Source organism: Euprymna scolopes, chromosome 8 (genome assembly GCF_053919585.1).
Source record: "Euprymna scolopes isolate OS-2025 chromosome 8, ASM5391958v1, whole genome shotgun sequence".
Taxonomy (NCBI): domain Eukaryota; kingdom Metazoa; phylum Mollusca; class Cephalopoda; order Sepiida; family Sepiolidae; genus Euprymna; species Euprymna scolopes.
Window position 1 is genome coordinate 107,036,353 of NC_136489.1, and position 12,648 is coordinate 107,049,000.

At 38.1% G+C, this 12,648-nt stretch overlaps 1 pseudogene; it reads left to right on the forward strand.

Moving 5' to 3' along the window:
• The first annotated feature begins 2,403 nt into the window (after positions 1-2,403).
• On the forward strand, positions 2,404-2,521 carry LOC145284136 (5S ribosomal RNA; annotated as a pseudogene).
• Positions 2,522-12,648: the final 10,127 nt, after the last annotated feature.

Sequence of the window (12,648 nt, forward strand, 5' to 3'; positions counted from 1 at the left end):
TAGGAAACAGACACAAATAAGCCAAAATAGAATACTGCTTTCATATCTCGGGTGGTGACGAAAAAAGAACATTTTTATACATCGACAAAGTACAAAATCAACTACAAAATCTAGTGGGGATTACCTCATCTCTTTAATTAAGCATTTTTATATAGCAGATGAGTTGCTAGAGTCTCTCTCTAAATGATTACTTTTCTTACATGTACATATGTGTAAGTTTCGCATTTTTTGCACATTTGAAACATATTATTCCTGAACTGCTTCCCAGCAGATTACAAATTGGTCGTCTTCTAATTTAATGTAAACAAATTCGGGCCCTGGACATTCTATAATAATTAATCAAACACAATCTATAAAATATCTCAATATTAATACTTCTATAGTTTTTTCTCATCTTACGACTGGGATGATTTCGTCAAATAATTTTTAAACTTGAGTGTCTCCTGGCCGTGATAAGGTCGTGACTGAAACGTAAATGAGTTTAACACTTCCATGCATAATGTTGTTTTTAAACAACAAATAAAAAGTTGTTATAAACTATCAAAAAATGGTATTTGATCCATATTTTTTGTGGGAGTCAGGAACATCGATTGATAGGTTTTGCCTAGATTACTCAAATTTCAGGCACGTTATCTACGAAACAAGTTAGATGAGTTATGTAATTGTTCTTTTAATAATTATGCATGAAAGGGCTCAATTTACCGTTCCATAAAGTATAAAATATCAACAAGCATGAGACTATTGAACAAGTATTTTTTGACGTGTTATTTTTATTTGCGACATTATTAGATTCTCCAGAGAAAGAATACATTGATATCATCAACAGCCTTGTGCCTGCAGCTGTATATGTGTATTATGACGTCAACGCATGCAGCACTGCTGAAAAACGTCACTATCCAGAAAGCTTCCTGCTTACAATGTGCCAACAATTTACGTGAACACAAGTGACATTGAGAAAATTATGGGGTATTTCAGGCAGGAGATACAAACGTATCTGACTATCGAATATTACAAAGTGATTAATATTGGCATGTAATATTATACAACTATCCGACTGACAGGCTATTATTATGAGTTCCTATTAAACTGTTTTCCATAGAGCAATTTTGTTTGAGTTATTCTCAGTTTTGTGTTATTCATACTTACCGATGTAAATTAATTCCGTATACGAAATAAACTTTTCCAAAATATGTACCATACATTTCGAATTCTTTCGTTATCGATTATGTTTTATTTCAATTCGTTTATTGTGATCATGTTCTCGTTGAAATGAAACAGCATGAGACACAAAGATATCTCTCGTGGTATTTATTTGCTTCCCTCAAGGTCATTCCCCCGAAAAAGAGGGAACTCTTACAGCGTCGAAATGAATAGCAATTGTCTGATATGAAGGTTTTCCCCGATATTGATCAAAGCTAATTGCTTTCAAGACATCCCGGAACGAAAGACCAGGCGCTGTACCTGTATTTATTTGCTTCCCCACGAGAGGAAATTAGGCACAGAGCCGTTTTTTAATGTGGAGAAGGGAAAGGGAGACCAGTTCCCCGAAGGAGGGGAGGGGGAGCTGGTAGTGCTGTCTCTTAGTAGATAGAGTTGCCCCTACATGGACCAGAAACTGATTGCCTCAAAGGCAATGGTCTTTTAGTGCAGCATCCGCCGAAACAGATAGTACACTTATAGATATTTATATCCTTTATTCAGGCAAAAAAATTTACATGAACAAAAAACTTAGGCACAAGGCCAACTCAAAATGGGGGAACATGAGGGTCGTTGATCGTCCTTGTCACCCCAGAACTAAACAAAAGTTTCTCTTAGCTAGTATCTTCTTTCACCATAATACCGCATTCACCCTTTCGTACTGAGGGGCGTCTTACTCAGCCCCCAATTGTTTAAAAAAAAAATTATGAACGTAGAAAAACAAAAAAAGCTAACAAAAATGGTACAAAAGTTCATTTGTGTTGAGGAAGTGGGAAGAAAAAATATAGAAGTGGTTAGTAGGAGCCTCCCAACCCCGTCTAGTTAATAGACATCCCATTCTTCTTGGGTTGTAAAAGAACCTTAGCTCCTGCGGGACAGTCTCTAAGTGAGGATACCCTCTAGGTGAGATAAAATGGAGAAAAGAAAAATTGGTGGATGAGAAGGTGTTAGTGATTGATTTCTTTCTCTTCAAGATGGGTGAAATTTAGAGGAAGGGGTGAAAAGAAAAATTGCACTTAGGAGGGGGTGGCGTTTTTTGGAGGCGTCCTAGTCGGAGAAGAGTGGAACACTCACTCGGCTAGCTAAGAGGCTAAAGATTAAGTTATACTTGAAGGGACTGCGCGTTCCACACGTAGGCGATGAACACGTCTTCAATTTTGGTCCATTTTCGTACAGGTCCTGTTAGTTAATGCAGAACTGCTCTACTTATACGACATAATCATGTTTGACACACCGATTCCCGTCAGATCACCGAAGTTAAGCAACGATGAGCCTGGCTAGTACTAGATTGGTGACCATTTGGGACTTCCAGGTGCTGTATGTGCTCTCCGCTTATCTCGGCCTTGTTTCCAGTCGTCGTAGACTTCTCCTTGCCACTGGACTCAAGCAGTGCCGATTCAGGAGATGTGTGGTTGGTGATTGTGCAACCCTTGCAACACAATTACATGCGCAGTTATCCCTGTAGGTTCTATCCTTTATCTTTCGAGACTGAACGGAGGCATCGAAGCTCTTCTTAGACAGTCCAATCTTCTTCAAACTCTGAAACAAATGCCTTGTCAATTTTTTTCTTTCTTGATAGCTGAACAATTATTTTTATGGAACCAGTGTAAAATAATTCCTGTGAAGGAACTAGCCCCCAAAATAAATCCCCTTCAGTCTCATCGCGTTCTATCCTAAACCTTTGAATCATTCATCAGTCTAACAATAGTTCGCTACCTCGTTAGTGCTAAACTTCTTTCAGATCAACAATATCGATTTAAGCAGGCACTTTTTACTGCGAATACTGTTGTCACATATGGGCAGGAGCTGCTAGAAAAGACTTGTCCTGCCTTGATAGGGTTCAAAATAGACTTCCTGGCCTGGTGGGAGATGTCCTTTTCTTTTCGCTGCAACCTGTACCTCACAGAAGAGATTTTGCGAGTTTGTCTCTGCTTTATCGTTATTTTCATGGAAAGTGTTCGACTGAGCTTCAATCTATGGTCCCCCCTCGCCAAACTTTCACAAGAAACACTAGACTAGCTGAAAACATTATCAATAATTTTCTCCACTCTTTATCTGTGCCTAAACCTAAACATAGATTCCATGATCAAAGCTTCTTTCTTAGAACTGCACGCCTGTGGAATTGTCTTCCGTTTTCCTGCTTCCCAGCTGTCTATAATATGGTTGTCTTCAAGTCCAACGTGAACAAGTTTCTGATGAGCCGTTTCACTTAAGTTAACAAATTTACCGAACGTTCATTACTATCGATTACTATATTGTCCTTTTGACTACTCTACTCTCTTTAATCCTTATCCTTGAGTGGCCTATCGGCCTTGATCGCCTATGTAAAAAAAGGAAAAAAAAGACAAGGCTGGTTAATATAGGACGATAGTGCTTAGTGTATACCGATCCTTTGATATGTTCTGACATCGATGCACTGTCAGGAAAATGAGTTCGCTGGGTATTGATGTGATTATATGTTACATAGTCGGATCCTTCTTAGACAAAAGAAACATCCATGTTGTTCATGGTGGTCTTATATCTGAAAAAAATGACACAAATATGTATATGGGCCTGGAGTACATTCTTGGACCTTTACCATTCCCTTGTTCGTGAATGACATGCCTGGCCCAACTGTGCTTGATATGGGCATATTTACTGATTATAACACGCACTATTCTGGACATGTATGCAAAACTAACACATACATATCAAAGATAATTGCCGATCCCTCAGGAAATTATTAGTTAAATAGAGCTATAAGCAGTAGGTAACATTTAATGCTACATAAACAAAAGTCCTTTTCTTTTTAACAATTATTGGAACCCTTTTCATACACTGATTGTCAAGGCTATATATGAGAATCCATTGTTCAAACTGCTCTATCTGACATTGACAAGTAATATAAATTGGAATATATACTTAACAAGACATGGGGAAGACTGATTCAATGAATGAGAGCTCTCTCTAAAATGGTAAAAAAAAAAAATTCTCACACAGACGCGTATCCTACAGATGTACAAAACCACCATTCGCCCATGCATGGCGTATTGTTGTCACATCTAGGTGGGTGCGCTAACTACCCGCTTCCTCTCCCTAAACAGCGTCCAAAAAGAACATTTGATATAATAGACCCTACAATATCTCTCAATATTTAGCCACTGTTTAATTGCCGCATCATTGCATCGTTGTGCATATTGTATAAGTACTTTAATGGAATATAGTCCGATGAACAATGGTGCCCTGCAGACGTAGATACTCCCGACTAACATGTCAATCAGCGCAATCATAATTCTTCCGTGAATTTTTCCCAGATGCTGAAATGATTTCTATTTTAATAGCGTTTTTCATCGAATTTTGGAACTCCGTCCCTACTTCCTGATTCCCTAACAATACTAACATGCAGAAATTTTGATTTACTGTGAAATACTTCGTTGCACAAAACTCTACTCTAGTTTGTATGACCCCTTAATCAGATAACCTTTTACTTTTCAGTTGCTTGTGCGTTGTTTGTGTCGAATTAAAACAAAAGAGTTATTGCTTTTAGGTAACCATTCTTTTTAGGTGATTATATAAGAATATCGCGATGTTAGTAAACTAGACTTGTATGTTATGAATTTTGATTTGCCTGATTCTGTTTATGCCAGATGCGGAGTTTAGTGAGAATCAGGTACTCACATGAGTGACTATGTGAAGATTATTAACACATCTTTAGTGAAATTGAAACAGACCACACTATCACACTACGAAAAAACACCGATCTGTGTCGTTATCGTCTACAGTAGCGTCATTTAGCACAGAACGAATGATGCAAATAATTAATAGTTTTTATTTTAATATTTACTAGAGCTGTTATCTAAATCTATGAACTCTGTACCAATTTCGTCTTGACTTACTTGAAGATCAAAGAGATGGAAACACAGAAAAAATATTCGTAATTTGTCAGAAAACTGAAAGGAATGTAGAACACGGTACAAATTCTGATATGAAATACTTATCGTAATATTTCTCACGATTTGAGATATTTTGAACAAAAAATTAAAATCAGACGTAATTGGATTTCCAAAATATCTATAAATCGATAAATTGAGTAGCTTGAGCTAAACTGACTATTTATTAAGTGGAGATTTTGAACTAAGCTGGATTATCGGAATCAGATCTTTATTGTGTCGTTGTGCTTAAGGATACTACTGATGACGAGGAATGGTAGTAGGAGGAGGAAAGTTCAATATACAACGCAGAGAAGAAGAAAGACGATGCGAGAAGAAAATTATTATTATTATTATTATTATTATTATTATTATTATTATTATTATTATTATTATTATTAGTAGTAGTAGTAGTAGTAGTAAGATAATTAGCATTAATAGTAGCAGTAGTAGAAGAGAGCGGAGGAAGAAGAAGAAGAAAAAGAAGAATAAAGGGAAGAAGAAACAACGGAAAAGAAGAAAAAAGAGAAGATAAAAACAAAAGATAAAAGAAGAAAGAAGTAGAAAAAGAATAGTCAACGAAAAAGATGGAAAAAGAAAAGGAGAGAAGAACAAAAAGAAAATAAAGAGAAGAAACGACGAAAAAAGAAAGAACTATTGAAAAATAGAGGGAAATAAATGTTGAAGAAAAAGCGAGAAGAAAGCGACGACGAATATGAAAGAAGGATAACTAAAAAAAGAATGAGCAAGCGATAAAGAAGAATCCAGTAGAGTTAATAGAATGAAAAAGGAGAAAAATAGTCGAGGAATAAAAAGTAGAAGAACAAAATGAGAACAAGAGCAAGGCGAAGAAGAAGGTGGACAAGGAGGTGGAACAAGCAAAGGAGAAAATCAAGATAAAAATAAGTGTTAAAAAGGAAAAGAAAAGATAGAAAAAAGAAAAGCAAGGGAAGAGGACAAAAAGAAAAAAAGAAGATGAAAAGATAGAAGACGAACCAATAAGACGAGGCAAAAACCGTATCAGAAATAGGAATAGGAGGAGAAGAAAACGTACAAATGGGTCAGTGAAAAATGGAAGGCGCTTAAATAATAAAAGAAAAGAAAAAAAACAAGATAGCGAGAGAGAGAGAAAGAGATAGAGAGTAAAGAGATGAAAATAAAGACATTTCAAAAGAAAAGAGGGTAAATAAATGAGCATAAGAGGAAACTGAAGTAAAAAAAAGCTGGAGAAAGTGGTCATATAATAAAAAAGGATATTATAGCTTATTGCATCGAACAATAAATAATATAATTATTTCATCTTATTGCAAAGCTGTAGGAGAAAACAGTAGACATTTTCAGTTGTAAAGATAGTAAATAGAGGTTCGCAACCGTGAGCAAATGGTCTTATAAGAGGGGGGGGGCAGCGGCCTTCAATTGCGGGGCAATAAGAGGACGCCGTAAAAATATAATCAAAAATGCATAAACACGCAGTTTATAAATAATATGACGAGAAACAAAATTGAGCCATAAAAAAAATTATTTATCTATAAAGTGAAACCTCTAAATACAAAATTAATTAGTTCCGGCTTGGCTATCATATCTTGAACTTTTAGTATCCTAAAATGTGTTTTACAGGTAAATCGCCTTACTTCCAAATTTCCTCTTTATGGCATTCCTACGAGGGGCGTGCAATAATTAATGCCCCTAACACACTTCCCATAGCAGTAGAGCAACGAAACTGAGCACAGTTATTAGTCTTTCTCTAAATAGGAACCACCCAGAGTTATGCATTTCTCCCATCGTTTGATACAGCTCTGGAGACCGTTTTTGTAGAACATCCTAGGTTGGTCCTCCAACCAGGACGTGACTTCAAAAATGAAGGCTGCATCATCTGGGAAACGCTTTCCTTTGAAAAACAACTTTATGGCTGGGAAGAGATGAAATACAGAGGGTTCAAGGCCAGGAAAGTTGGGAGGATGGGGAAGGATTTCATAAACACACGCCCGTGATTCTGATCTGGCGACATGCGAGTTGTGAATCGGAGCGTTGTCCTGCAGGAGGAGGGCACCTTTGCTGATCTTACCCAGCCTCTTGATTTTGATAGCTTCCATTAATTTCCTCAAAAATGAAGCATAATAGGTTCCTGTAATTGTGGTACCCTTTGCCAGGAAATATGTCATCTCTACTCTGTCCAGGTCCCAGAAGACTGTGAGTATGACCTTACCAGCGGAGGGATGCACCCTTGCCTTCTTTTGAGGTGTTGAGTCCAACTGCTTCCACTGCATTGACTGGGCTTTGGTCTCTGGATCATTGTGATGGACTCAGGGTTCATCCTGTGTAATCAGCATTTTGAAAAACTTTGACTCATCTTCTTGGCACATCTCCAAATTCATCCTCAGGCACTTGACGCGTTCTCGCTTCTGTAATGGTGTGAGCAACCTGGGAATCCATCTGGCCGACACCTTATTCATATGCAAATGATCATGAATGATAGTTTCTACAGACCCTGTACTAATCTTGACATCTTGGGCTATTTGGCGAATAGTAATGCGCCGCTCTTCCAAAATGGCAGCCTCAACTTGACGGACAAATGCCTCATCGATGGCAGAAGGGGGGCGGCCAGGTCTGAGAGCTGTTTCCACAGACTTCCGGCCATGTTTGAATTCACGATGTCAGCGTTTTACAAGGTCATCTGATGGGGCATTATCACCATAAGTTTCTTTCATTTCATCAAAAGTCTCCTGTGGTGTGCGTCCTTTCAAATACAAAAACCGGAGCACTGCTCGACATTCAACAGGCTCCATTTCACACGTGACTCAGTTCAAACACCTGTAAAAGAGAAACCACAATTAGTTCAGAGCTGTAATTTGCCACATGATCCGTAGAGATATAAATCATTGCACATGCAAAATTTCAGCTAGATCAGACAACTGAAAGTGGGTAAGGGGCATTACTTATTGCACGCCCCTCGTATATGTTAATTCTTTATTTTCACCTGATTACACCTCAAGTGCTCCTTAACTAAGTTTGTATTAGAAACCCCTCCTCCTGACTTTTTTTATGTATCGTATTTCGCACTCATCCAGTCGAGGTCTGGTAAGTGTTTTCCTTCTTTGTTCTTCTCATCATTATTGAGCCTCCTTGACTATTTCGTGTAATGCTAGTTGATGTCAATAAATTTTTGGAGGAGGGAGAGGCATAAATAATAGTTTCAGTTTTCTTGATTTCATGTGGTGCCCTTTTATGTTTTACTTATTAGCAGTTTCTATGAACCTGGCAAGTGCGCTTAGATAATGTGCATTAGTTTCTGCATTCAAATGTTTTCCTTAATATTTCTGCTGTTTTCATTATTGTTTTTATCCGTTGTATCTTATCAGCAATCGTTTTGATTCTAATCTTACCCATTCGTTTTTTTTTTCAACGTTTTTTTTTTCTTTTCTGGATTGTTCCTAGTGCTCCCACTGTTATTATTTACTTAGTAGGAGTAGTCACAGAAGACATCATCAAAGATGTCTCTTTGCGAAAAGCTTGTGATGTTAGTTGGAGTCTGAGTGACAACAAGTCTCCTCGGATTTCCAGTACTTTCGCTATTTTCGATAACCTTTGCAGATGAATTTGCGTTATCGGAATAGCCTCTTACCATTGATTTCTCATTGGCAGTGACCATTGGTTTTCACTGGAAATTGGGTTGCAATTAGGGGCTGGACGTTTCCAATATTTTTTCCGATTCCGATACAATTACCGATTCCGTCTTAAATTTCGATTCCGATTCTTTCTAAATCTCTAATTATTTAACTATAAAGTTGTTATTTTTCACGATTAACGTAAAAACTCACGTTTAATGTGCAGATCTTTTCTCAAACGTGAGAATACACTTCTGAGGGATGATCTATCGATTTTGGTTATGCCATAGATTGTCGTGTCGTCTGCATACATGTCTCACGAATGACCTAAGAATGTGATTTGGGAGATCATTGATGAAGACTAGGAACAAGGTTGGATCCAGTATGAGACCCTGTGGGAGGCCAGCGTTAATATAGTGAGTTTCTGATTTCTGCCCATCAACGACTACTCTTATAAGCCTGTCAGAGAGAATAGATTTTATATTTGAGAGGACATTCCCAGCTATTCCATAGCTGGCGAACTTGTGAAATAGATCTTTATGCCACGCTCTATCAAAAGCCTTTGATATGTCAATATTGCTCCAGAGACAAATCCTGTATCGAGCGATTCGCTAATGCTGTGTGATATAACAGTTAGTACATCAGTTGTAGATGTTACAGAACACAAACTATATTGCATGTCACTGATCAGGTTATTTTTGCCGAGGTGGTTGACCACTTTTCTGTTTATCACAGTTTCTTACTCATGTTGCACAGGACACCGATTTGTCTGTACTGAGAGGAAGATGATCGATCACTGGAATTTTTAAAATAGAAAGTAGACTGATGAAGTGTTCTAAGGTGTTGCGATGCATTTCCCTTGAAGGCAACGTTTAAACAGTTTGATAAGTATGCAAAGTAGTTTCATGAAGCTTTTGGAGCACTATGACTGGAATGCCGTTAGGGCCAGTTGCTTTACTCGAATCGAGGTTGTTGATAAGCTTGGCAACATCCCCTACAGACATGTGTATGTCGTTAAGTGTGTTTTCAGTCACAGGAGGGAATACGAGGGGTATGCAGTCCTGATCGCAAAGGATAGAATTTGCTGCAAAGTTCTTGGCAAAATGTTTTGCCTTGTCAAGTGCTAACGAGATTACCTTAACGTCATTGATAATGGTAGGGATAGAGGACACGCTCCTGTTCAGTACCCAGTTTGTTATTCGTCAAAACTGATGGGAGCCAAGCCGCTGCATCGCTACTTTAAACTTGACGTGCTGAGAATACGATTCTCTTGCATTTTTTATTACTCATTTACAATGGTTGTTGCCAGTCCTAACGCTGGCTTTAGTTTCACAGCATCTATTACGCTGGAAGCAATGGATGTAGTGATTTCTGTGCGCAATGGTGGCGGTGCATACTGAAGTGAACCACGGCTGCCTGTTGGATTTTATGGAAGGTATGAACGGTCTATACCTACAGTTAACCATTCAGCCATAATGAATGCGCCCTTTAATAATTTAGAGGGCATATTCATTTTGAATATTGAATGCAGAGCTATATCTGATATGAATGTTGGGAAGTCATCAATTAAACCCTTGAACCCTATACACAGTACGATGGAAAGGTATATCAGAGGACTTATTACGTTTTATTTTTATCTTAACTGAGACAATTGAGTGATCGGAAGATCGCAATGGAGACAGAACGAAAGATGGGCACATGCCAGGGCAAATTGTAAGACAGCGCTCAAGAAGGTCTGGTATATGGGTGGGTTCTTGAACAATTTGCGTTAGGTCTAAGGCAATCGAGAAATCATGACAGTACTTCCCCTTATCATCCGTCTTGTTTGAGTGGAATGGCTATTCAACGTTCTGAACATTGAAGTCTTAGCAGACGTGAATGTTAACCAAGAGGTGGGTAGACAGAATATAGTACACTTTTTTTAGTGATACTTTCACTGATAGTAACTCGGCTGTTATGGTGTTGATAAAGAGCAAATATGATTGCTGTGCTGTGAGCAAGTGTTACTCTGAAGCAAATATACGACACATTAGGATCTTCTCTGGATATGTCCCTACAACATGGAAAGCCATCTTTAATGTAGACATATATCCCATGCCCATGATGACTTTGGGAGCCAGATTTTGATGTCAAATTTGGATATCCGGTAATCGCGAATTCATCTAGGTTGGTTGGTTGGTTGGTTGGTTGTTTCTGTTTTATAGCATATCAACCCTTTTCAGGTCATTTAATGCCAGATCCAGTGATTTTGAAGGAACAGTTTTTAAGAATATATATTTGTTTTTTTTTCAAGTAAGTTTCAATTTAACCCATAGTTGGGACCCTAACAGGTACTACCACTCCGGGCCAGAGTGGGCCTTAGAGCAATGGCAATTAAGGGGTGGCTCCACACTCTCCAAAGCCCGCAAGCTGGGGCCTCACCAACAGATATAGTTTAAGGTCATATCCAGGATCGAACTTATCAAAAGAAACGGTAGGTTCAATGCCAGTTTCGCACATTGCTTTCTTCCTGTTGATCATTTTGGTTTCTTTTTTATGTTTGTGTATTTGGGTTTCTAGTCTTTTTCCCCATCCAGGTTCTGTCGGTCCTCTTGTCCCCTGTTGTTTTTTTCTGATTTGAGATTCATACTTACCATTTTGGCGTCTGCGTAAATAAGGTTGTTTAAGTCTGTGATTGTGTTTGTTGGAATGTGTGGGAGGAGCTTGTTAACCTTCTCTGTTTCTGTTTTTAATTTCTTCTGTTCTTGGTTCCTTAACGATAGGAGCTTTGTTTTTTCCTCGTTCATGAACTGTGTTATTTTATTTGCTTCATTCTCTGTTATTTCTGTTTCATTGTTCTCGGTTTCAACGTTTGTAGACTTCGGTCTTCGCAGGTCCTGGGCCTTTGGTGTTTTTACTTGTGAGGCTTCAACTTGTGGGGTTGCTCTACGTGCAGTTCCGTTGGGGGATGTTTCTTGTTTAGTTTCATCATTTATTTTTCTGTGAATTACTGCTAGTTCTAGTTTAGAGAGCCAACCTTTCTTGAGTATCAGTCTTCCTTGGTCCGCAATTCTTTGTTCTGTCGCATGGTAGTCACTGAATAGGTCCCATAGTTCTTTCATTCGTTTCCGATAACCTCAATATTTATATTTAGGATGACTTCTACAATAGCATTCGATTACGAGTCTATTCTCTTTTGTTGTCCATTTCTTTCTTCGTTTTTTTTTTTTCATTTTGATGATTATCACGGCTGTGCAGTGTTTGTTCAGTATCATTTTGTTCCCTAAATATGAGGTTATGCTTACCTGTTCAGCATCCATGTTATTTGAGTTTCTGAAATTAAAGAGTTGGCCAACATTCACAGGATGACGACAGGGCCCCTCCATGCTGGCTACCGAAGGAACGCCTGTCGATCATGGCACCTAGATCTTTCTTCTGGGCCCCATGGTTTGGATTATTTGTAATTTACATTTTTCGTATGTTTATGTTTGTGACAACACCGGCCCCAGACTTGTTTTACCTGTTGTTCTGAGGCAGGGATAGTGTTTAGCTCAAATGTATACAGGAGGTATCGTCCACTATCACACATACATACGAGTCCTAAACAGAAGGTAAAAAATAAAATAAAACATAAATAAATAAAAAATTAAAAATATTTCAACTAAGTATTCTACTTAGTAAAAGTCGGTAGCAATGCTCTGAAAGAAGGCGTTTGATGATAGATCTATCTTACACCATACTTCTTAGCCGCTAGAAATGTTGGATGGGAAGAAAACGAGGTAGGCAATTTCCCCTGCTGCTGTGGCAGTATTTAATTCCCTCGTTCTAAGGTGAAGCAAATTTCTACGTTCATATCGCAGAAAGGATTGCTTCCTGTTATAAATAAGTAACATTTAGCTATATAATTCGCCTGTCGCCCGCCTGGCTATTTTTCGCATTGGTTTTAGAGGATTTTCATT